This window comes from Bufo bufo, chromosome 4 (genome assembly GCF_905171765.1).
Source record: "Bufo bufo chromosome 4, aBufBuf1.1, whole genome shotgun sequence".
Lineage (NCBI taxonomy): Eukaryota > Metazoa > Chordata > Amphibia > Anura > Bufonidae > Bufo > Bufo bufo.
The window spans coordinates 611,079,163-611,105,771 of record NC_053392.1 but is presented as its reverse complement, the minus strand read 5'-3'; the positions used below and the strand labels follow the sequence as shown (position 1 = coordinate 611,105,771).

General features: G+C 47.3%; 1 long non-coding RNA gene across 1 annotated transcript; it reads right to left on the bottom strand.

Moving 5' to 3' along the window:
• LOC120999650 lies at positions 1-26,609 on the bottom strand. The gene is made up of 3 exons (XR_005778579.1): positions 26,365-26,609; positions 13,009-13,104; positions 1-279 (listed from the first exon to the last, which is right to left on the bottom strand). It is a non-coding gene; the product is annotated as an uncharacterized LOC120999650 (long non-coding RNA).

Sequence of the window (26,609 nt, the reverse complement as noted above, 5' to 3'; positions counted from 1 at the left end):
CCAATAGCAGCAAAGAAGAAATTTACATAATCATAACAATAAAGGACCCTCCCCTGACAGATCCTATAATAAGCAGTGTCCTCCTCAGTATCTTGCTCTTTCTTTGAATCCGCGACACCAACCGCATAACCGTAACTGGAACCGTAACCGGAAACTGGAACTGGACCCGAGAACGACAACCATTCTGGTCCATCGTACTGTAGAAATTCAAGCCAACTTGGCTAACACCTCAGGAAACTTGGAACAATGTAGAAGTCCATACGCCGTGGAACTTTCAACCTGAAACAGAGCAAATGATATAGCCAGTGTAAGAATCAGGCAGAAACTGAACAATATCGACCCTGGAACGGTCGTACATCATAAGGTCGCTGATAAACAGAACCATAAATAGTCATTAAACTAACTATACGTAATAAATAAAAGACAATAAACAGTCCAATAATAATAACACAATAAAAGGGCGGGCAGGAGAAACCCAGGGCGGGCAATACTCGCCTCCGTGTCTTTAATAAAACTATGACTTTACGTCATGAAATAGGAAAATCATTTAGTTTTACAGCAAGACACGGAGGCTCATATTGCAAGTTCAAAGCTGATCAATAATAGATGAAAACACATGAGGTGGCGGACGAAAATAAAATTCTGTGAACGTCGTGGCCCTAGACCAGTCAGCCAGACGCAGAATGTCCTCTAACCGAGCCCCCAAAACAGCCAGGGCAGTGGCAGCCGCGCCCCTGGCCGAGTGAGCGGTAAAGACTGCCGTATCAATCCCCGAAAGGAACATGACCCACTTCATCCAACGTGCCAAGGTGGGACTAGTCACCGGGCCAAAGGGATGGCGAATAGAGAGGAACAGTTGTGGGATGTCCGCAGAGCGGTGAGTCCGAGTGCGCGACTCATATTCCCGTAAGCAAGCAACAGGACAAAGCGCCTGAGAAGACGGGAAACAGGGATAAGACACAGACCGAATATTGGTCTTGGTGCGCCGCATAATGTTAAATGTGACGCCCTCAGGAGTAAAGGATCTAGCATCATGATCCAGAGCCCTGACATCGGAAACCCTTTTACAGGAAATGAGGCAAAAGAGGGTCAGCAATTTGGCTGACAGTTGACGGAGGGAAAGAGCCGCGTTGTCAGGCCACGCAGAGAGGAAAGAAAGGACCGGGGAAACGTCCCACGTAGTGGTGAAGCGTGGTCGAGGAGGCCGAGCCAAGCGTGAGCCACGTAGTAGGCGTGACACCGAAGGGTGTTGACCCGCCGGAACACCATCAAAACCCTGATGAGTAGAAGAAATCGCAGAACGGAACAAATTAATGGTCCGATAAGCTTTTCCTGCTTCAAAAAGAGACGTAAGGAATTGTAATAAATGGGTAACAGGCGCTGAAATAGGATCCAGGTCCCGTTCCACGCACCAGCTAACCCAAGATCCCCAAGCTGCCCGGTAAGACTTTCGGGTGCCGGGAGCCCAAGCGTTGTCCAGGAGACGTCTAGTTGCCTCCGAAATGCCCTCGACCTCTCCGGGAGTCCTGAGATTCGGCACGCCAGAAGTTGAAGGGATCCGTCAACTAGCAGGGGATGTGGAGCACCCAGAGGGTCCGGGAGGAGGAGAGGTACATCCACCAGGAGTTCCAGGAGGATCGGGTACCAGGCTTGAGTCCCCCAGAAGGGGATCACCACCACCAATTCCGCATTCTGACGACGAATCTGTAGTAGCATCCTCGGGATCATGGCAAAAGGTGGAAACGCGTAATGAAGAGCTGAAGACCAGTCCTGGAGAAACACATCCACCGCTTCCGGATCCGGGCGCCAGCTGAAGAACCTGGGTAGGTGAGTATTGAGCCGAGACGCAAAGAGGTCTATGGCGCAAGGACCCCAGGTGTCCGAGATCGTGGAAAACATCTCCGGTGCGAGCCTCCAGTCGCTGCCGTCCGTGAAGCATCTGGAACTCCGATCCGCTCGGTAGTTGTGTAGACCCGGAAGGTACTCCGCTTGTATCATGATGTCCCTGGAAAGACAGTAGGACCAGAACTCTTTCGCCAGTCGGGCCAAGGTAGCCGATTGGGTGCCACCCAGGTGATTGACATAGCCGACCGCCTACACATTGTCCATGCGTAGTCGGATGCATGCATGTGCAATGCCATTTGTAAAACTCCGGATGGCAAACGAGCCCGCCAAGAGCTCCAGGGCGTTGATGTGAAGCTGGGTCTCGGTTTCCGACCATCGATCCCCTGTGGAAATACCCTCGCAGTGGGCACCCCAGCCTTGGAGACTCGCGTCCGACTCCACCGTGAATTCTGGCTGAAATCCGAAGATTGCTCTGCCGTTCCAGGCTTCCAAGTTGCATATCCACCAACGAAGTTCCTCCCGAGCTTCTTGATCCAGAACCACCGCGTCCGCGAAGGAGGCCCCAGCACGAAGGTGGGCAATCTTCAGACGTTGTAGGGCCTGATAATGGAGAGGAGCGGGGAACACCGCCTGGATAGAGGAGGCCAGCAGGCCAATTATGCGAGCCAGGTGGCGTAGGGATAGGGAGGCAGCCGAAAGGGCATGCCTCAATTCTTTGCGGATCGTCCGCAACTTCTCGGATGGGAGACTGAGAGATTCCGCAACCGAGTCCACCGTGAAGCCCAGGAACTCCATCCGTTGAGACTGCGTGAGACAGGACTTCTCGGGGTTTAGCAGAAAGCCAAGAGCCGTAAGGAGGTCCGAGGTCCACTGAAGATGTTGTAGCAGCGTCGACTGACATTGATGCATAATGAGGATGTCGTCTAGATAGATGACTAGACGTACACCCCAACTCCGCAGCCAGGCCATGACCGGGCGCAGAAGTTTGGTAAAGCACCATGGTGCCGAAGAAAGGCCGAACGGAAGGCAAGTGAGGCGCCACACTTCGCCCCTCCACAGGAAGCGCAGGAGATCCCTGGACGAATAGGCAATTGGGACCGTAAGGTAGGCATCTTTGAGGTCCAGCTTCACCATCCAGTCTCCTGGAATCAACAAGTCCCGAAGAAGGTGAATTCCCTGCATTTTGAAGTAGCGATAGCGCACCACAGCGTTCAGGGCACGGAGATTTATCACCGGACGCATTTGTCCACCCTTTTTCTGCACTAGAAAAATGTTGCTGAGTACACCCTCTGGAGTAGGAGGGGCCCTTTCTATTGCCCTTTTTTGAAAAAGGGAATGCAGTTCTAAGTCCACGAGCTCCCTGTCTGGTAGCGCCAGAGGTAGCGGTGGGGGTGGAGGGATAAGATTTGGGGATTCCGTGAGTTCTATGCGGAACCCTTGCACAGTGGTCAGCACCCATGGGTCTGATGTAATGTTGGACCAAACGTGGGAACAAAGACGGAGTCTGCCCCCGACACAGGGAACCAAAGAAGTCCCCACTGGGGAAAGACTTACCGAAGGACTTTCGGAAATTCGGATTCCCTCTAACGGACCTCGAACGCCATTGGCCACCTCTGGCCGGGAAGAATGGAGGAGGATTCCTTTGGTCCTGGAAGGGAGGTCTTTGGGTGAAGGAGCCTCTGCCCGAGCTGCGGGCCTGGAAACTTGAACGGCCGGACAGACGGCCCCTACTACTGCCGGCCCTGGTGGAGACCCGTCCCTGGAAAACCCTACGCATGGAGGACTGGGCCTTGTCCAGGGCAGTAAATGCTCCCACATATCTGCTGAGGTCCTTGATAAAGGAGTCCCCAAACAGTAGACCCTGTGCATCCTTCCCTGCCTCAGTGAGTGCCAGGTTGGCCAGTTTAGGGTCTATTCTGAACAGTATGGCTTTACGCAGTTCAATGGCCAGGGAGGAGTTGGTGCTGCCCGCAATACAAATGGCTCTCTGTATCCAGCCAGTAAGCTCCTCCGGATCTATCGGAGAGCCGTCTGCTCTGGCCGATTCGGCCATTTCAAATATTTTGGCAAGGGGGCCAAAAATGTCAAGGAGCTTGTCCTGACAGCTCTTAATTGCCGAATCCAACCCCTTACGGGGGTTCCAGCCGGACTTCGCCAAGAACTGTGTCATCTTGGGATCCACAGCTGGCGTTTCACAGACCTTGTTGGGAATCAATGGTCTGGGGCACTCAGATCTGAGCTTGTTGCGCGCTTCTTTGCTCAGAGGACGGCGCACCCAATGCTCTAAGTAGGTGCTAACATGAGCAATCGGAAGCCACTCCGCTGACCTAGGGTGGTGGAGGGCATCGGGGTCAAACAATGGGGCCCCAGAGGGGTCCAAAAGGGCCGATGCTGCATTAGGGGCAGTGGAGGTCTGACCCACAGACCCAGAGGTGGAGGGCATAGGGCCAGCGGTACCTGGAAAATCAGATTCCATCTTCTCCTCAGAATGGCAGCTCGCCTCCGCAAAAGCCTCCATATCGGATTCCACATCTGAATCCAGGTCACTAGTTTGTGCTCTAGCACATTTCCACGTGCGCGCCCTTTCTGCCTGGCGCGGTAAGTCTCTTTTGCGCGATCTAAGCGCGCTATCATGGGTGGCTTGCATCACACCAATCAAAGTCTCCTGGGTTGCAGGAGGTTCACAAATGGCAGGCTGCGGATTAGGCCTCACAAGTGACTGATTAGAGGGGCCAGGGGCGTGGGCAGACAAGGCCTGGGAGATTGTCTGGGAGATTGTCTGGGAGATCATGGAGGACATGGATCCCATGGCTTCAATAATAGCGCTGGATACTGAGCGCTGTAACTCAAGGGCCTGTGCATTAGTATTAGGCATACTAGGCTCCCCAGAGGATGGGGGGGGGGGGGGATTAGGCCCAGAGGGGGAGCGATCTGAGGACATGGCCAATAAGTTAATAGAGTGCAGGTATGATAAAACCTAAAGCTAAGGGTAGGACTAATAATAATAATCGATGGAGTAACCAAAGAATCCCACTTAACTAAAGAACGAGGGGTTAATCACCCCAGAAGCCGCAGGACAGGAGCCGACACGTCCGGATCGTACTGCAGCGGTCGCCGAAGTCCCGCGAGAAGACGCGCGGGAGCTCCAAAGTGGCCGCCGAGATCTCACGACCGGCGGGAAAAAACCAGGCCGAAGCCGCGCCGCAGTGAGCTAAGTATCGGAGGGTAGGGGGGGGGATGCGAATGTGGAGGGACGCCTCCAAGACGCAGGAGTAGGCCGTAGGTCGTAGCTAAGAATCGGCAATAGAAGCGCCGAAAATAAAGGGGGGAGACCGGCAATAAACGGGGAGGGGGACCCCGGATATAAACAGGCGTGGGAATAAGCGCCTAGAGTGCAAAAAACTTCAAAATACAAAAGGGGAGACCCTATAAGGCAAAAGGTATAAAGCAATACAGCTCCCCTGAGCAACTGAAGGTCAGAGATTAACCCCTGAACCACAGCAAACATGCACAAAATAAAACGTAATATATATGTTTGTTACTTATCTTTGGTGGAAGCAGCAAAGAAAGAGAAAGATACTGAGGAGGACACTGCTTAATATAGGATCTGTCAGGGGAGGGTCCTTTATTGTTATGATTATGTAAATTTCTTCTTTGCTGCTATTGGTGGAAAAGTAAAGAAGGAGATAGCAATATGAGCCTCCGTGTCTTGCTGTAAAACTCAGGATCAGTACAGGATAAGTAATGTAATGTATGTACACAGTGACTGCACCAGCAGAATAGTGAGTGCAGCTCTGGAGTATAATACAGGATGTAACTCAGGATCAGTACAGGATAAGTAATGTATGTACACAGTGACTGCACCAGCAGAATAGTGAGTGCAGCTCTGGAGTATAATACAGGATGTAACTCGGGATCAGTACAGGATAAGTAATGTAATGTATGTACAAAGGGAATCCACCAGCAGAATAGTGAGTGCAGCTCTGGAGTATAATACAGAATGTAACTCAGGATCAGTACAGGATAAGTAATGTAATGTATGTACACAGTGACTGCACCAGCAGAATAGTGAGTGCAGCTCTGGAGTATAATACAGGATGTAACTCGGGATCAGTACAGGATAAGTAATGTAATGTATGTACACAGTGACTCCACCAGCAGAATAGTGAGTGCAGCTCTGGAGTATAATACAGGATGTAACTCAGGATCAGTACAGGATAAGTAATGTATGTACACAGTGACTGCACCAGCAGAATAGTGAGTGCAGCTCTGGAGTATAATAAAGGATGTAACTCGGGATCAGTACAGGATAAGTAATGTAATGTATGTACAAAGGGAATCCACCAGCAGAATAGTGAGTGCAGCTCTGGAGTATAATACAGAATGTAACTCAGGATCAGTACAGGATAAGTAATGTAATGTATGTACACAGTGACTGCACCAGCAGAATAGTGAGTGCAGCTCTGGAGTATAATACAGGATGTAACTCGGGATCAGTACAGGATAAGTAATATAATGTATGTACACAGTGACTCCACCAGCAGAATAGTGAGTGCAGCTCTGGAGTATAATACAGGATGTAACTCAGGATCAGTACAGGATAAGTAATGTAATGTATGTACAAAGGGAATCCACCAGCAGACTAGTGAGTGCAGCTCTGGAGTATAATACTTGATGTAACTCAGGATCAGTACAGGATAAGTAATGTATGTACACAGTGACTGCACCAGCAGAATAGTGAGTGCAGCTCTGGAGTATAATACAGGATGTAACTCAGGATCAGTACAGGATAAGTAATGTAATGTATGTACACAGTGACTGCACCAGCAGAATAGTGAGTGCAGCTCTGGAGTATAATACAGGATGTAACTCAGGATCAGTACAGGATAAGTAATGTATGTACACAGTGACTGCACCAGCAGAATAGTGAGTGCAGTTCTGGAGTATAATACAGGATGTAACTCGGGATCAGTACAGGATAAGTAATGTAATGTATGTACACAGTGACTGCACCAGCAGAATAGTGAGTGCAGCTCTGGAGTATAATACAGGATGTAACTCAGGATCAGTACAGGATAAGTAATGTATGTATGTACACAGTGACTGCACCAGCAGAATAGTGAGTGCAGCTCTGGAGTATAATACAGGATGTAACCCAGGATCAGTATAGGATAAGTAATGAATGTACACAGTGACTGCACCAGCAGAATAGTGAGTGCAGCTCTGGAGTATAATACAGGATGTAACTCGGGATCAGTACAGGATAAGTAATGTAATGTATGTACAGTCGTGGCCAAAAGTTTTGAGAATGACACAAATATTAGTTTTCACAAAGTTTGCTGCTAAACTGCTTTTAGATGTTTGTTTCAGTTGTTTCTGTGATGTAGTGAAATATAATTACACGCACTTCATATGTTTCAAAGGCTTTTATCGACAATTACATGACATTTATGAGTCAGTATTTGCAGTGTTGGCCCTTCTTTTTCAGGACCTCTGCAATCCGACTGGGCATGCTCTCAATCAACTTCTGGGCCAATTCCTGACTGATAGCAACCCATTCTTTCATCATCACTTCTTGGAGTTTGTCAGAATTAGTGGTTTTTGTTTGTCCACCCGCCTCTTGAGGATTGACCACAAGTTCTCAATGGGATTAAGATCTGGGGAGTTTCCAGGCCATGGACCCAAAATCTCAACGTTTTGGTCCCCGAGCCACTTAGTTATCACTTTTGCCTTATGGCACGGTGCTCCATCGTGCTGGAAAATGCATTGTTCTTCACCAAACTGTTGTTGGATTGTTGGAAGAAGTTGCTGTTGGAGGGTGTTTTGGTACCATTCTTTATTCATGGCTGTGTTTTTGGGCAAAATTGTGAGTGAGCCCACTCCCTTGGATGAGAAGCAACCCCACACATGAATGGTCTCAGGATGCTTTACTGTTGGCATGACACAGGACTGATGGTAGCGCTCACCTTTTCTTCTCCGGACAAGCCTTATTCCAGATGCCCCAAACAATCGGAAAGAGGCTTCATCGGAGAATATGACTTTGCCCCAGTCCTCAGCAGTCCATTCACCATACTTTCTGCAGAAGATCAATCTGTCCCTGATGTTTTTTGGAGAGAAGTGGCTTCTTTGCTGCCCTTCTTGACACCAGGCCATCTTCCAAAAGTCTTGGCCTCACTGTGCGTGCAGATGCGCTCACACCTGCCTGCTGCCATTCCTGAGCAAGCTCTGCACTGGTGGCACTCCGATCCGCAGCTGAATCCTCTTTAGGAGACGATCCTGGCGCTTGCTGGACTTTCTTGGACGCCCTGAAGCCTTCTTAACAAGACTTGAACCTCTTTCCTTGAAGTTCTTGATGATCCTATAAATTGTTGATTAAGGTGCAATCTTAGTAGCCACAATATCCTTAACTGTGAAGCCATTTTTATGCAACGCAATGATGGCTGCACACGTTTCTTTGCAGGTCACCATGGTTAACAATGGAAGAACAATGATTTCAAGCATCACCCTCCTTTTAACATGTCAAGTCTGCCATTTTAACCCAATCAGCCTGACATAATGATCTCCAGCCTTGTGCTCGTCAACATGCTCACCTGAGTTAACAAGACGATTACTGAAATGATCTCAGCAGGTCCTTTAATGACAGCAATGAAATGCAGTGGAAAGGTTTTTTGGGATTAAGTTAATTTTCATGGCAAAGAAGGACAATGCAATTCATCTGATCACTCTTCATAACATTCTGGAGTATGTGCAAATTGCTATTATAAAAACTTAAGCAGCAACTTTTCCAATTTCCAATATTTATGTAATTCTCAAAACTTTTGGCCACGACTGTACACAGTGACTGCACCAGCAGAATAGTGAGTGCAGCTCTGGAGTATAATACAGGATGTAACTCAGGATCAGTACAGGATAAGTAATGTATGTACACAGTGACTGCACCAGCAGAATAGTGAGTGCAGCTCTGGAGTATAATACAGGATGTAACTCAGGGTCAGTACAGGATAAGTAATGTAAGTGCACAGTGACTCCATCAGCAGAATAGTGAGTGCAGCTCTGGAGTATAATACAGGATGTAACTCAGGATCAGTACAGGATAAGTAATGTATGTACACAGTGACTGCACCAGCAGAATAGTGAGTGCAGCTCTGGAGTATAATACAGGATGTTACTCAGGATCAGTACAGGATAAGTAATGTAATGTATGTACACAGTGACTGCACCAGCAGAATAGTGAGTGCAGCTCTGGAGTATAATACAGGATGGAACTTAGAATCAGTACAGGATAAGTAATGTAATGTATGTATACAGTGACTCCACCAGCAGAATAGTGAGTGCAGCTCTGGAGTATAATACAGGATGTAACTCAGGATCAGTACAGGATAAGTAATGTAATGTATGTATACAGTGACTCCACCAACAGAATAGGGAGTGCAGCTCTGAAGTATAATACAGGATGTAACTCAGGATCAGTACAGGATAAGTAATGTATGTACACAGTGACTCCACCAGCAGAATAGTGAGTGCAGCTCTGGAGTATAATACAGGATGTAACTCAGGATCAGTACAGGATAAGTAATGTATGTACACAGTGACTGCACCAGCAGAATAGGGAGCGCAGCTCTGAAGTATAATACAGGATGTAACTCAGGATCAGTACAGGATAAGTAATGTATGTACACAGTGACTGCACCAGCAGAATAGTGAGTGCAGCTCTGGAGTATAATATAGGATGTAACTCAGGATCAGTACAGGATAAGTAATGTATGTACACAGTGACTGCACCAACAGAATAGTGAGTGCAGCTCTGGAGTATAATACAGGATGTAACTCAGGATCAGTACAGGATAAGTAATGTATGTACACAGTGACTGCACCAGCAGAATAGTGAGTGCAGCTCTGGAGTATAATACAGGATGTAACTCAGGATCAGTACAGGATAAGTAATGTAATGTATGTACACAGTGACTCCACCAGCAGAATAGGGAGCGCAGCTCTGAAGTATAATACAGGATGTAACTCAGGATCAGTACAGGATAAGTAATGTATGTACACAGTGACATTTTATGAAGATTAATGTCTCTAATACTAACTGTAGAATAAGTTAAAATGGCTTTTAAGATGTGATGTCACCGGTCCTGGTTTGATGATGTCATTTGCCTTGACCTCTGGTGCTTTGCATATAATAATAATAATCTTTATTTCTATAGCGCCAACACATTCCGCAGCGCTTTACAATCAGGGGGTTCATGTACAAACAGAGTCATAAATAACATAGCAATAAACAAGTGAATGGAGATCTGGCGTTGTGCGGCTGTGCGGGATCCGGTAACGCTGGTAATGTGCTCCTCTGCCGAACAGATTACCGGATTTACCGCCTGGAGATGTGAACGTGGTCTATGTTGCTGGACCATCAGGTTTCCAGAAGTATCTTTGCTTTTTACTCGTATTCATGCTCTGATGAGACTTGTAGTCCCCTCCCCCCCCCCATCCTGACCGTAGCTGCGTCCACTCTTCTAATGAGCCACGATTAGGGCCACAATTTAGTCTTTGTGGTAAAATCTGCGCAGCCGCTCGACCATTCCCCTCCAGTAAGTCCCAGTGTATGAATCAAAGGGACAATTGTGAAACCACCAATGGAAAGAGGAAGGAAAATGTACAGGAGCAGGTCCTGCCAGGGACTTTACTACACGAGCAGTGCCATACAGAATGACACATTCAGCTCTGCTACATCTGTAGTTCTAGAGGGAATGTAGCAGAACTGAGTGGGACTTGTAGACACAATATCTTATCCAGTGAGTACGATTGTGGCCCTTCCGATGTGGGGGCCAAAAAACGAAGCCCCTCCCACCTGAATGAAAGCGGTCTCAGCGCTCTGAGTATCCAGGGGTGCGGCAAAATGTGTGGTGTAACCAGTTACCGCCTCACCCCCTGGGGAATAGGTGTAATACCGTAGTACGGGCTACTTCAGGACATGTGAAAGATGCAGCAAGTGGGCATGCGATGGCGCCAGGCGGTGACCCCGCTCTTACTCATTGTTCCTGCACATTAAAAGTCCCAGAATATTCTCTCTTCTGACATAAAAGCGGGGGCTTTCCAGCAGACGCCTCATGGCGGTATTAACAACCGCAGTTCTTTATTTTATATTGAGCTGTCCAGCCTGCACAGGTGCCTCGTGCCAGTGAAGGTGCCAGCAAGCCTTTGCCAGGGTATTAGGATACAAGGCCAGGGCAACAAGCTGAAGTTTAGCCCTGGGTGAAGGAAAACCGAGCGCCCACGGTGCCAACCTCATATTTTTTGTAGAAATGGTGGACAGAGCAATGTAGACAGTGCTAGCCAATGTGTCACCCGCCATATGCTCTCTTTCCTGTAGGATTGCGCCCAGCTCAGCTACGCCACCCTCCTATTTTCTGCTACCGCTGTTATTCGGACATTCCGTTCTCCATTTGTTGCACCATAGGGCGCTATTATTTAGAAACAGTATGGCAGGATTATTTAGGCACTATTTATATATAGTGCTTTGGGTCGGTGATGTGTTAACTGTCTGGCACTACGATATAGTCAATGTATGGTATTACCTGGACATCGCATGGCGGTATTATCACAGATTGAACGCTGTACAGGACTATGGTGGATCTGCTGTGTGATCCCTGTTTGGCAGTAATATACAGTGTAGGCGGTGTGTCGATTATTATGTGGACACTGTATGGCGGTATAAGAGTATTGAACACTGTACAGCACTAATATTTAGCATGAGCATGCTGGTTCTGTTGTGCGATCCCTATATGGCACTAATATACAGGGTAGGCGGTGTGTAGCAGTATTATGTGGACAGTGTATAGCGGTATTATATTAGAGCAGTATTGAACACTGCACAGAAATAATGAGCATGGTGGTTCTGTTGTGTGATCCATGTACTAATATATAATATAGGCACTGTATAAGAGTATTATGTGGGAATTGTATGGCGGTATTGTATCAGATTTGAATGACAGTATTATTTGTGCACTTTACAGCACTGATATTTAAGGTGAGCGCTGTACATCATTGGTTGTGTTATGTGATCGCTGTATGGCACTAACATGTAGTAGAGGCAATGTGTTGCAGTATTATGCGGGCACTGTATGGTATGTATCACTGCTGGTATTATTTGGGCACTGTTGTATTGCATTGTGCTCACTTTACAATGTATGCACTCTATGGCAGTATTATACTTAGACTGGTTGCATTATTTGAGCACTATATTCCATACTCTGTTATGATATGGCACTAGTATGTGTATTATAGCAGTATTACATGTACACTGATATGGTACTATTATTTGGTATTGTTAGTTGGCAGTATATATGGTGGGAGTTATTCTGCAGGGTCCATCCATAGCTAGGGTGCCTCACACCTCAATAGAACATCTTATCTAAACATGGCGTCCTCCGCCGCTGCCTGTAGGCGACAATGACGGTAAGCACGCCGCCTGCCAATCTATAGCTCCGTATATTACACATCATCAGCAGAGAAGATGAATCACGGGACAACATTTACATGTATGAAATGTCAGCCAGCTTTCCCGGTAATCACTCGCCCATGCTGCATTATTAATATCACGTGTTTGTATGGTAAGTGCAGATGCCACAGCTGCTGCAGCACCTCTTAAGGGGGGGTAGGCACTGTACAGACTTCTTTCAGTGGAGGCCTAGAGATCTGATAGTTGGGGGCATTGCCCCCAATGCTGACAGAGGACGCGTCCCACCTCTCGGTGACATCTCCTGACTTGTTCCTCACAATCAGTCTCAAGGTGTCAAGTGAACTCCCCAGGAGCACCCTGCAACTTTAAGGGTTCTTTAGTTACTGTGATGCCCTAATTCACAAGGATACATTTTACCTGCACTGACACATTGTAACAAACTAGGACAGGAGAGAGATCCTGCTGATGATGTGTGCAGCTCACAGAGGACTTGATACAATTGGAACACACCCTCAGCTGTGCAAAGTGTTAGATTTGTTCAGGTTTGCAGCCCCTGGATGTAAAACCATGACAGTAATTATTTTCGCTGGCAGCAAGCAGAGATCTTGAAAATGCAAAAACAATATTAGAAAGTTTCAGAAACGTTCATTACACAATAATTAATACAGAGGAACAGCATTTGTGTCTGTGAACCAATGACTTACAGAACCTGCTGCTGCCAGCGATGTCTCTCCAGATGAAGCAGACTTTAGTGGTACGAGGCGAGCCGCACTCTATTGTATCCGGCCCCATCTTGTTTCCTGTAAGTGAAATGGTGCAATACAGGTCACTGTGTTATATGTGATTCATGCTCCAGGATTCTGCAGTGAAGCATCTCTGAGCTCAGGGAGTGGGATACTCTGCCAGATGTTCATACTACACCTTATCTGTAGCAGATGAAAATATACCGGAGAGGGGTCATTCTGCTTCCAGTTATTGCATCATCACTTTCCGATCTTACATACATTACATTACTGATCCTGAGTTACATCCTGTATTATACTCCAGAGCTGCACTCACTATTCTGCTGGTGCAGTCACTGTGTACATACATTACATTACTTATCCTGTACTGATCCTGAGTTACATCATGTATTATACTACAGAGCTGCACTCACTATTCTGCTGGTGGAGTCACTGTGTACATACATTACATTACTTATCCTGTACTGATCCTGAGTTACATCCTGTATTATACTCCAGAGCTGCACTCACTATTCTGCTGTTGGAGTCACTGTGTACATACATTACTTATCCTGTACTGATCCTGAGTTACATCCTGTATTATACTCCAGAGCTGCACTCACTATTCTGCTGGTGCAGTCACTGTATACATATATTACATTACTTATCCTGTACTGATCCTGAGTTACATCCTGTATTATACTCCAGAGCTGCACTCACTATTCTGCTGTTGGAGTCACTGTGTACATACATTACATTACTTATCCTGTACTGATCCTGAGTTACATCCTGTATTATACTCCAGAGCTGCACTCACTATTCTGCTGGTGCACTCACTGTGTACATACATTACTTATCCTGTACTGATCCTGAGTTACATCCTGTATTATACTCCAGAGCTGCACTCACTATTCTGCTGGTGCAGTCACTGTGTACATACATTACTTATCCTGTACTGATCCTGAGTTACATCCTGTATTATACTCCAGAGCTTCACTCACTATTCTGCTGGTGCAGTCACTGTGTACATACATTACATTACTTATCCTGTACTGATCCTGAGTTACATCCTGTATTATACTCCAGAGCTGCGCTCACTATTCTGCTGGTGGATTCCCTGTGTACATACAGTACAGACCAAAAGTTTGGACACATCTTCTCATTCAAAGAGTTTTCTTTATTTTCATGACTATGAAAATTGTAGATTCACACTGAAGGCATCAAAACTATGAATTAACACATTTGGAATTATATACATAACAAACAAGTGTGAAACAACTGAAAAGATGTCATATTCTAGGTTCTTCAAAGTAGCCACCTTTTGCTTTGATTACTGCTTTGCACATTCTTGGCATTCTCTTGATGAGCTTCAAGAGGTAGTCCCCTGAAATAGTTTTCACTTCACAGGTGTGCCCTGTCAGGTTTAATAAGTGGGATTTCTTGCCTTATAAATGGGGTTGGGACCATCAGTGGCGTTGAGGAGAAGTCAGGTGGATACACAGCTGATAGTCCTACTGAATAGACTGTTAGAATTTGTATTATGGCAAGAAAAAAGCAGCTAAGTAAAGAAAAACGAGTGGCCATCATTACTTTAAGAAATGAAGGTCAGTCAGTCAGCCGAAAAATTGGGAAAACGTTGAAAGTAAGGGCTATTTGACCATGAAGGAGAGTGATGGGGTGCTGCGCCAGATGACCTGGCCTCCACAGTCACCGGACCTGAACCCAATCGAGATGGTTTGGGGTGAGCTGGACCGCAGAGTTAAGGCAAAAGGGCCAACAAGTGCTAAGCATCTCTGGGAACTCCTTCAAGACTGTTGGAAGACCATTTCAGATGACTACCTCTTGAAGCTCATCAAGAGAATGCCAAGAGTGTGCAAAGCAGTAATAAAAGCAAAAGGTGGCTACTTTGAAGAACCTAGAATATGACATATTTTCAGTTGTTTCACACTTGTTTGTTATGTATATAATTCCACATGTGTTAATTCATAGTTTTGATGCCTTCATAGTCATGAAAATAAAGAAAACTCTTTGAATGAGAAGGTGTGTCCAAACTTTTGGTCTGTACTGTACTGTATATATATAGTGACTGTTACAATGTCTGGGATTTTGAGAAGATTACTGGAGAAGTTTAGTTATTTTTCCTTCTGCAGTTTTTGTAATTCCCCTTTAAGTTGCTTGGGCATGATTTTTGCCCGGGTATTTGAGGTTTTTATTTTTGTGTAATTTGGGACTTTGAGGATGTTGCCGCCATGACGCACGCCTGGTGTAATATTTTCCATCTGATGCCCCTCTGCCACAATCATTATATTTATAATAGGAAAGTCCCTGAAATGTAAGAGGACAAAGTGCAGCTCAGCAGGAAGACCTGAACCCCACACCCCGTGCAGACTCCTCCACAGACGTCTTCTGCATTTCCAGGTGGAGTAATAGAGTCTCATTCATCCTGAATGATATTCTCAGTAGTCACCTCACTCCTCCACACAACTATCAGGGGCCATAGAGCTCTCCACTGCCTCAGAGCAAGACCTCATGGTAAACCCAGGGCCGGCGTTAGGGAGGGGGGGGGCAAACTGGGCAGTTGCCCAGGGGCCCCCTTCCAGTCAGTGGCAGATGACATTTGGGTCGGCAGCCCCGGGCCCAACGCTAACCCCAACACCCGCATATTGCGGCGGAGCACGGGAGCGCATGGTTCCCTGCCCCGCCGCCGATCCCTGCCATAGGCTTCAAGCCTAATATGCATGAGGCCTATGTGGTAGTGAAATCCCGGCGCAGGCGTGCGTGTTGACATCATCGCGCGCCTGTGCCGAGACGCAGTACAATGAAGTGTACGTGCCTGGACATATCTGAGTATGTAGCTTTTTTTTTTCTTTTTTTTTTTATGTGCCAACTTTGGGGGACAAACAGGAGGACATGTGAAGAGACAGTACATCGGGGGGAAATTGCAGTATGGGGCAAATTATTATATGGGGCAAATTATTATATGGGGCAATGTGGGGGAAATTACTGTGTGGGGGCAACTACTGTGTGGGGGCAAACTACTGTTTGGGGTAAACTTCTGTGTGGGGGCAACTACTGTGTAGGGTAAACTGCAGTGTGGGGTAAATTACTGTGGGGGGGCAAATTATTATGGGAGGGATTACTATGTGGGGGAAATTACTATATGGGGCAGTGTGGGGGAAATTACTGTGTGGGGCAGTGTGGGGGAAATTACTATATGGGAGCAGTGTGGGGGAAATTACTATATGGAGCAGTGTGGGGGAAATTACTATATGGAGCAGTGTGGGGGAAATTACTATATGGGGCAGTGTGGGGGAAATTACTATATGGGGGCAGTGTGGGGAAATTACTATATGGGGCAGTGTGGGGAAATTACTATATGGGGCAGTGTGGGGGAAATTACTATATGGGGCAGTGTGGGGGAAATTACTATAAGGGGCAGTGTGGGGAAATTACTATATGGGGGCAGTGTGGGGGAAATTACTATATGGGGCAGTGTGGGGAAATTACTATATGGGGCAGTGTGGGGGAAATTACTATATGGGGCAGTGTGGGGGAAATTACTATATGGAGCAGTGTGAGGGAAATTACTATATGGGGCAGTGTGGGGGAAATTACTATATGGGACAGTGTGGGGGAAATTACTATATGGGGGCAATGTGGGGCAAATTACTGTATGGGGCAGTGTGGGGGAAATTACTATATGGGGCAGTGTGGGGCAAATTACTGTATGGGGCAGTGTGGGGGAAATTACTATATGGGGCAGTGTGGGGGAAATTACTATATGGGGCAGTGTGGGGGGAATTACTATATGGGGCAGTGTGGGGGAAATTACTATATGGGGCAGTGTGAGGGAAATTACTATATGGGGCAGTGTGGGGGAAATTACTATGTGGGGCAGTGTGGGGGAAATTACTATATGGGGCAGTGTGGGGGAAATTACTATATGGGGCAGTGTGGGGGAAATTACCATATGGGGCAGTGTGGGAGAAATTACTGTATGGGGCAGTGTGGGGGAAATTACTATATGGGGCAGTGTGGGGGAAATTACTATATGGGGCAGTGTGGGGGAAATTACTATATGGGGGCAGTGTGGGAGAAATTACTATATGGGGCAGTGTGGGGGAAATTACTATATAGGGGCAGTGTGGGGGAAATTACTATATGGGGGCAGTGTGGGGGAAATTACTATATGGGGCAGTGTGGGGGAAATTACTATATGGGGGCAGTGTGGGGGAAATTACTATATGGGGCAGTGTGGAGGAAATTACTATATGGGGGGCAGTGTGGGGGAAATTACTATATGGGGCAGTGTGGGAGAAATTACTGTATGGGGCAGTGTGGGGGAAATTACTATATTGGGCAGTGTGGGGGAAATTACTATATGGGGGCAGTGTGGGGGAAATTACTATATGGGGCAGTGTGGGGGAAATTACTGTATGGGGCAGTGTGGGGGAAATTACTATATGGGGCAGTGTGGGGGAAATTACTATATGGGGGCAGTGTGGGGGAAATTACTATATGGGGGCAGTGTGGGGGAAATTACTATATGGGGGCAGTGTGGGGGAAATTACTATATGGGGGCAGTGTGGGGGAAATTACTATATGGGGGCAGTGTGGGGGAATTACTATATGGGGCAGTGTGGGGGAGATTGCTATATGGGGCAGTGTGGGGGAAATTGCTATATGGGGGCAGTGTGGGGGAAATTACTATATAGGGCAGTGTGGGGGAAATTAATATATGGGGCAGTGTGAGGGGGAAATTACTATATGGGGCAGTGTGGGGGAAATTACTATATGGGGCAGTGTGGGGGAAATTACTATATGGAGCAGTGTGAGGGAAATTACTATATGGGGGCAGTGTGGGGGAAATTACTATATGGGGCAGTGTGGGGGAAATTACTATATGGGGCAGTGTGGGGGAAATTACTATATGGGGGCAGTGTGGGGGGGAAATTACTATATGGGGGCAGTGTGGGGGGGAAATTACTATATAGGGCAGTGTGGGGGAAATTACTATATGGGGCAGTGTGGGGGAAATTACTATATGGGGCAGTGTGGGGGAAATTACTATATGGGGGCAGTGTGGGGGAAATTACTATATGGGGACAGTGTGGGGGAAATTACTATATAGGGCAGTGTGGGAGAAATTACTGTATGGGGGCAGTGTGGGGGAAATTACTATATGGGGCAGTGTGGGGGAAATTACTATATGGGGCAGTGTGGGGGAATTACTATATGGGGGCAGTGTGGGGGAAATTACTATATGGGGGCAGTGTGGGGGAAATTACTATATGGGGACAGTGTGGGGGAAATTACTATATAGGGCAGTGTGGGAGAAATTACTGTATGGGGGCAGTGTGGGGGAAATTACTATATGGGGCAGTGTGGGGGAAATTACTATATGGGGCAGTGTGGGGGAATTACTATATGGGGGCAGTGTGGGGGAAATTACTATATGGGGGCAGTGTGGGGGAAATTACTATATGGGGCAGTGTGGGGGGAATTAATATATGGGGCAGTCTGGGGGAAATTACTATATAGGGGCAGTGTGGGGGAAATTACTATATAGGGGCAGTGTGGGGGAAATTACTATATGGGGCAGTGTGGGGGAAATTACTATATGGGGGCAGTGTGGGGGAAATTACTATATGGGGGCAGTGTGGGGGAAATTACTATATGGGGCAGTGTGGGGAAATTACTATATGGGGCAGTGTGGGGAAATTACTATATGGGGCAGTGTGGGGGAAATTACTATATGGGGCAGTGTGGGGGAAATTACTATATGGGGCAGTGTGGGGGAAATTACTATATGGGGCAGTGTAGGTGAAATTACTATATGGGGCAGTGTGGGGGAAATTACTATATGGGGCAGTGTGGGGCAAATTACTATATGGGGCAGTGTGGGGGGAATTACTATATGGGGCAGTGTGGGGGGAATTACTATATGGGGCAGTGTGGGGGGAATTACTATATGGGGCAGTGTGGGGGAAATTACTATATGGGGCAGTGTGGGGGAAATTACTATATGGGGCAGTGTGGGAGAAATTACTGTATTGGGCAGTGTGGGGGAAATTACTATATGGGGCAGTGTGGGGGAAATTACTATATGGGGCAGTGTGGGGGAAATTACTATATGGGGCAGTGTGGGGGAAATTACTATATGGGGCAGTGTGGGAGAAATTACTATATGGGGCAGTGTGGGGGAAATTACTATATGGGGCAGTGTGGGGGAAATTACTATATGGGGCAGTGTGGGGGAAATTACTATATGGGGCAGTGTGGGGGAAATTACTATATGGGGCAGTGTGGGGGAAATTACTATATGGGGCAGTGTGGGGGAAATTACTATATGGGGCAGTGTGGGGGAAATTACTATATGGGGCAGTGTGGGGGAAATTACTATATGGGGCAGTGTGGGGGAAATTACTATATGGGGCAGTGTGGGAGAAATTACTATATGGGGCAGTGTGGGGGAAATTACTATATGGGGCAGTGTGGCGCAAATTACTATATGGGGCAGTCTGGGGGAAATTACTATATAGGGGCAGTGTGGGGGAAATTACTATATGGGGCAGTGTGGGGGAAATTACTATATGGGGGCAGTGTGGGGGAAATTACTATATGGGGGCAGTGTGGGGGAAATTACTATATGGGGCAGTGTGGGAGAAATTACTATATGGAGCAGTGTGGGGGAAATTACTATATGGGGGCAGTGTGGGGGAAATTACTATATGGGGCAGTGTGGAGGAAATTACTATATGGGGGGCAGTGTGGGGGAAATTACTATATGGGGCAGTGTGGGAGAAATTACTGTATGGGGCAGTGTGGGAGAAATTACTATATGGGGCAGTGTGGGGGAAATTACTATATGGGGCCGTGTGGGGGAAATTACTATATGGGGGCAGTGTGGGGGAAATTACTATATGGGGCAGTGTGGGGGAAATTACTATATGGGGCAGTGTGGGGGAAATTACTATATGGGGCCGTGTGGGGGAAATTACTATATGGGGGCAGTGTGGGGGAAATTACTATATGGGGCAGTGTGGGGGAAATTACTGTATGGGGCAGTGTGGGGGAAATTACTATATGGGGCAGTGTGGGGGAAATTACTATATGGGGGCAGTGTGGGGGGGATTACTATATGGGGCAGTGTGGGGGAGATTGCTATATGGGGCAGTGTGGGGGAAATTGCTATATGGGGGCAGTGTGGGGGAAATTACTATATAGGGCAGTGTGGGGGAAATTAATATATGGGGCAGTGTGGGGGAAATTACTATATGGGGCAGTGTGGGGGAAATTACTATATGGGGCAGTGTGGGGGAAATTACTATATGGGGCAGTGTGGGGGAAATTACTATATGGGGGCAGTGTGGGGGAAATTACTATATGGGGCAGTGTGGGGGAAATTACTATATGGGGCAGTGTGGGGGAAATTACTATATGGGGCAGTGTGGGGGAATTACTATATGGGGGCAGTGTGGGGGAAATTACTATATGGGGACAGTGTGGGGGAAATTACTATATAGGGCAGTGTGGGGGAAATTACTATATGGGGCAGTGTGGGGGAAATTACTATATGGGGCAGTGTGGGGGAAATTAATATTTGGGGCAGTGTGGGGGAAATTACTATATGGGGACAGTGTGGGCGGGAAATTACTATATGGGGCAGTGTGGGGGAAATTACTATATGGGTAGTGTGGGGGAAATTACTATATGGGGCAGTGTGGGGGAAATTACTATATAGGAGCAGTGTGGGGGAAATTACTATATAGGAGCAGTGTGGGGGAAATTACTATATGGGGGCAGTGTGGGGGAAATTACTATATGGGGGCAGTGTGGGGGAAATTACTATATAGGGCAGTGTGGGGGAAATTACTATTTGGGGCAGTGTGGGAGAAATTAGTATATGGGGCAGTGTGGGGGAAATTACTATATGGGGCAGTGTGGGGGAAATTACTATATGGGGCAGTGTGTGGGGGAAATTACTATATGGGGCAGTGTGGGGAAATTACTATATGGGGCAGTGTGGGGGAAATTACTATATGGAGCAGTGTGGGGGGAATTACTATATGGAGCAGTGTGGGGGAAATTACTATATGGGGCAGTGTGGGGGGAATTACTATATGGGGCAGTGTGGGGGAAATTACTATAAGGGGCAGTCAGGGGGAAATTACTATATGGGGCAGTGATGGGAAATTACTATATGGAGCAGTGTGGGGGAAATTACTATATGGAGCAGTGTGGGGGAAATTACTATATGGGGCAGTGATGGGAAATTACTATATGGAGCAGTGTGGGGGAGATTACTATATGGGGCAGTGTGGGGGAAATTACTATATGGGGCAGTGTGGGGGAAATTAATATATGGGGGCAGTGTGGGGGAAATTACTATATGGGGGCAGTGGGGGGGAAATTACTATATGGGGGCAGTGGGGGGGAAATTACTATATGGGGGCAGTGTGGGGGGAATTAATATATGGGGCAGTGTGGGAGAAATTACTGTATGGGGCAGTGTGGGGGAAATTACTATATGGGGGCAGTGTGGGGGAAATTAATATATGGGGCAGTGTGGGGGAAATTACTATATGGGGCAGTGTGGGGCAAATTACTATGTGGGGGAAATTACTATATGGGGCAGTGTGGGGGAAATTACTATATGGAGCAGTGTGGGGGAAATTACTATCTGGGGCAGTGTGGGGGAAATTACTATATGGGGCAGTGTGGGGGAAATTATTATATGGAGCAGTGTGGGGGAAATTACTATATGGGGGCAGTGTGGGGGAAATTACTATGTGGGGGAAATTACTATATGGGGCAGTGTGGGGGAAATTACTATATGGGCAGTTTGGGGGAAATTACTATATGGGCAGTTTGGGGGAAATTACTATATGGGGCAGTGTGGGGGAAATTACTATCTGGGGCAGTGTGGGGGAAATTACTATATGGAGCAGTGTGGGGGAAATTACTATCTGGGGCAGTGTGGGGGGAATTACTATATGGAGCAGTGTGGGGGAAATTACTATATGGAGCAGTGTGGGGGAAATTACTATATGGAGCAGTGTGGGGGAAATTACTATCTGGGGCAGTGTGGGGGGAATTAATATATGGGGCAGTGTGGGGGAAATTAATATATGGGGCAGTGTGGGGGAAATTACTATATGGGGCAGTGTGGGGGAAATTAATATATAGGGCAGTGTTGGGGAAATTACTATATGGGGGCAGTGTGGGGGAAATTACTATATGGGGCAGTGTGGGGGAAATTACTATATGGGGCAGTGTGGGGGAAATTACTATATGGAGCAGTGTGGGGGAAATTACTATCTGGGGCAGTGTGGGGGGAATTAATATATGGGGCAGTGTGGGGGAAATTACTGTATGGGGCAGTGTGGGGGAAATTACTATATGGGGGCAGTGTGGGGGAAATTACTATATGGGGGCAGTGTGGGGGAAATTACTATATGGGGCAGTGTGGGGGAAATTACTATATGGAGGCAGTGTGGGGGAAATTACTATATGGGGGCAGTGTGGGGGAAATTACTATATGGGGCAGTGTGGGGGAAATTACTATATGGGGCAGTGTGGGGGAAATTAATATATGGGGCAGTGTGGGGGAAATTAATATATGGGGCAGTGTGGGGGAAATTACTATATGGGGGCAGTGTGGGGGAAATTACTATTTGGGGCAGTGTGGGGGAAATTACTATATGGGGCAGTGTGGGGCAAATTACTATATGGGGCAGTCTGGGGGAAATTACTATATGGGGCAGTGTGGGGGAAATTAATATATGGGGCAGTGTGGGGGAAATTACTATTTGGGGCAGTGTGGGGCAAATTACTATATGGGGCAGTCTGGGGGAAATTACTATATGGGGCAGTCTGGGGGAAATTACTATATGGGGGCAGTGTGGGGGAAATTACTATATGGGGCAGTGTGGGGGGAAATTAATATATGGGGCAGTGTGGGGGAAATTAATATATGGGGCAGTGTGGGGGAAATTAATATATGGGGCAGTGTGGGGGAAATTACTATATGGGGCAGTGTGGGGCAAATTACTATATGGGGCAGTCTGGGGGAAATTACTATATGGGGCAGTCTGGGGGAAATTACTATATGGGGGCAGTGTGGGGGAAATTACTATATGGGGCAGTGTGGGGGGAAATTAATATATGGGGCAGTGTGGGGGAAATTAATATATGGGGCAGTGTGGGGGAAATTAATATATGGGGCAGTGTGGGGGAAATTACTATGTGGGGGAAATTACTATATGGGGCAGTGTGGGGGAAATTACTATATGGGGGCAGTGTGGGGGAAATTACTATATGGGGCAGTGTGGGGGAAATTACTATATGGGGGCAGTGTGGGGGAAATTACTATATGGGGCAGTGTGGGGGGAATTACTATATGGGGGCAGTGTGGGGGGAATTACTATATGGGGGCAGTGTGGGGGAAATTACTATATGGGGGCAGTGAGGGGGAAATTACTATATGGGGGCAGTGTAGGGGAAATTACTATATGGGGACGTTGGGGAAGCACTGTAGGGGAAATTCTATTATTTTTGGGGACACTATACAGGGATTATTACCTGGAGCACAATATAGGGTGGTATTATTACTCGGGGTACTCTAGGGGACATTATAGCTGCTGTGGACACTATAGGAACATTTGGGGTAATTTATCAAACTGGTGTAAAGTAGAACTGGCTTAGTTGCCCATTGCAACCAGATTCCACCTTTCATATTTGACAGCTCTTTTGGAAATCCAGTTCTACTTTACACCAGTTTGATAAATGACCCCAATTATGTCTACTGGGGTCACTGTTTTTTCAGCAGTATAGTACCTGGGGCATTGGGGGGCACAATGGGCACAGTATTGGGGGTGGCAGCAGGATGACACTGTGGGAACACCAGGACGGGGAGGTTGATTGGAAATACGAAGAAATCTAACGCGTCTGTTACAAACTCTGTAGAGACGAGATGCGGCTGATAGAATTAGTCATGGCGGTCTGGGTCAGACGGAGGAGAAGAGGAAAGAGAAGATCTACATGACAGCAGATGTCCCTGGATGTAAGAGGTATGTGGTCACTATGACATGCAGTAAACAGTTACACTTTATGTGTTTGTCTTTCCAACCTGCTTCTTGTTTTTTTCAGTAAAAGGTTTACCTGGGAATATAATATGGACGGTCTATCCTCAGGGTAGGTCCTCAGTATCAGATCAGTGGGGATCCGACTCCTGACATCGCTGCCGATCAGCTGTTTGAAGAGGACACGGCGCTGAGCAGAGCTCCGGTATAGCTCACCAAGCCCAGCGCCGTACATTAGACAGCAGCCATGCTTGGTACTGCAGCTCATCTCCTTTCACTTGAATGGGACTGAACTGCAACTAGTCCTTGTGACTGATCGGCAGGTGTGCCGGGGGAAGGACGCCGGCCGATCTGATATTGATGACCTATCCTATAGGTAATCTTATACGCCTTGCTGGCACTGTATTATACTGCAGGTGTAATCCGCAGTCGGTGCAGGCTGTGTGTGAATGTGTTGTCTGTGCAATATTTATTTTGGGGCCCCACTTTGTCTAAAACCGGCACTGGATAAACCCCCGGTAAATACAAAGCAGAGTCTCTGTGTCAGGCCCCGCCCCCTCAGGTTCGGCACTAGGGATAACACAGGGCACACGTTTTGCTTGGAGAATTCCTTTAAAAGCATCCTTAATGCCATATTCACACACTGCTGCTGATTCCAACCATATACAGACCTGTAGACTTGCCCTTTAAATGGATATCCCTTGCTGATGGTAGTCACAAAAAATGTATTCACCTTGCAATTTATTTTCTTTGTTACCACAATTTCATGCCTTTTTACAGAACTCCACGGACAGGAGCTGTGTTCATCAGGTAGTTTTTCGGGTTTAGGAATAGAATGCCAAAACTACAGTAAAGACTGACACAGAAAGAGAGCATTATGAAATTGCATACCACACAAGTAGAGGACCCTCATTGGGTCGGTGCCTAGTTTGGGATCATGTTGAGGGATTGCATTATTAGCAATTTCTGAAGAGAGTTTATATCCCCTGCCCTGACTGACACCCTGACAACCTACACGCGGCTCCGTGGACAGCAGTGTTCTTGTGGGATCACTGCTAGACATGCGATTTTCTAATCTAGACCTCTGTATGAGCCGATGGACGTCATATGATCCATCTTGCGCGTAGGTGTACCGCAGATGTAGCAGTGCTGGCACTGCTCGTGGCGATATCACAATGGTTTACAGTTTTTTTTTTACATAGGACTGCAGATGTACCTTCCGCATTATTTGTATGACAATATCAGCTCTGCTACATCTGCAGAAGATTTCCAGAATATTGACTATCATTGCCATGCCAAGATATTGTCCATTCCAACTCTGCGCAGAATCAAAATTGTGTTGGCACAGTACCTGGAAACGGTCAATGTGCTGCTGTTGACGGATCCTGTTATTATGGCCTTGGAGATAAAATTCAAGAACATAAGAGTAACCAGTGCTGACTGTGGGAATTTATGGGTTAATGATAAGGGGCGCAGGGGGCAAAGGTTCTTCATCTTTGAACAATCCCCCGATTACAGGGCGTCCCACTCCCAGCTGTACTCTACATGGGAACCTGTTCAATTCTTCAGCGCCCCCCAAAGGGGAAGTAAAGCATTACACTGGGTCCTCCAGCGCCAGCGGAAAGCTCTGCTGAGTTCCCTTTAGCCCAGGCCTGCTCAACCTGTAACCCTCCAGCTGTTGCAAAACTACAGCTCCCAGCATGCCCAAACAGCCTACAGCAGGGCATTGTGGGAGTTGTAGTCCTACAACAGCTGGAGGGCCGCAGGCTGAGCATGCCTGCCTTAGCCCGTTCACAGCAGGGCATCATGATGGACTTAAAACACCAATCAGAGGCACATAAGAAAACCAGGTCCATCAACAGCAGCTTGATGACGGTTTCCATGGATGGAATATAAGTGAAAAGCTCTGGACTCGCTAGTTTTACATGTTCTTTTTAGTGATTTTAGAGGCACGTCAGATGCCGGGGGCCCGCTCGGTTTGGGAGTCCGCAGAAATTTGGGTAAAATTTGCTCTATGCTTGTTACGCCAAGGGTGGGGTGGACCTGTGACCCACAATGACCTGAAACTGTCCCTGACAGGACCTGGACCATCTTGTGGGAGTCAGGCCACGGCCAACAGTTGGATAATGAGGGGACGGGCAGGACATTCAGCTAGATAGGAGACTGCCCCTCCTGTCCGCACAGACTTGTTTCTGATGGTTGTAGAAGAAATCCTGCAGGTTCCTGGACCCGGTGGGCTCCTCCTGGTACCTACCTCCAGGGGCAGCACACAATGCCATCTCATGATTTGCATACTCTTTGGCTTCTGGCCTCCCTGTTCACGTGCTCCTCCATGTTTTGATCTTCTCCTTGGTGGCTCCCAGGAAGAAAGAAGCTGACGGGGCCCCGGGGCCTCTGGGTTGGAAGATGTAGGAACAAGCCCACAGACAAGAACTGGATGTTTTCCTCCTTTGTTCTAGTTCTTCTGCCAACACCCTGAGATAATTAGGTTACAGAGTT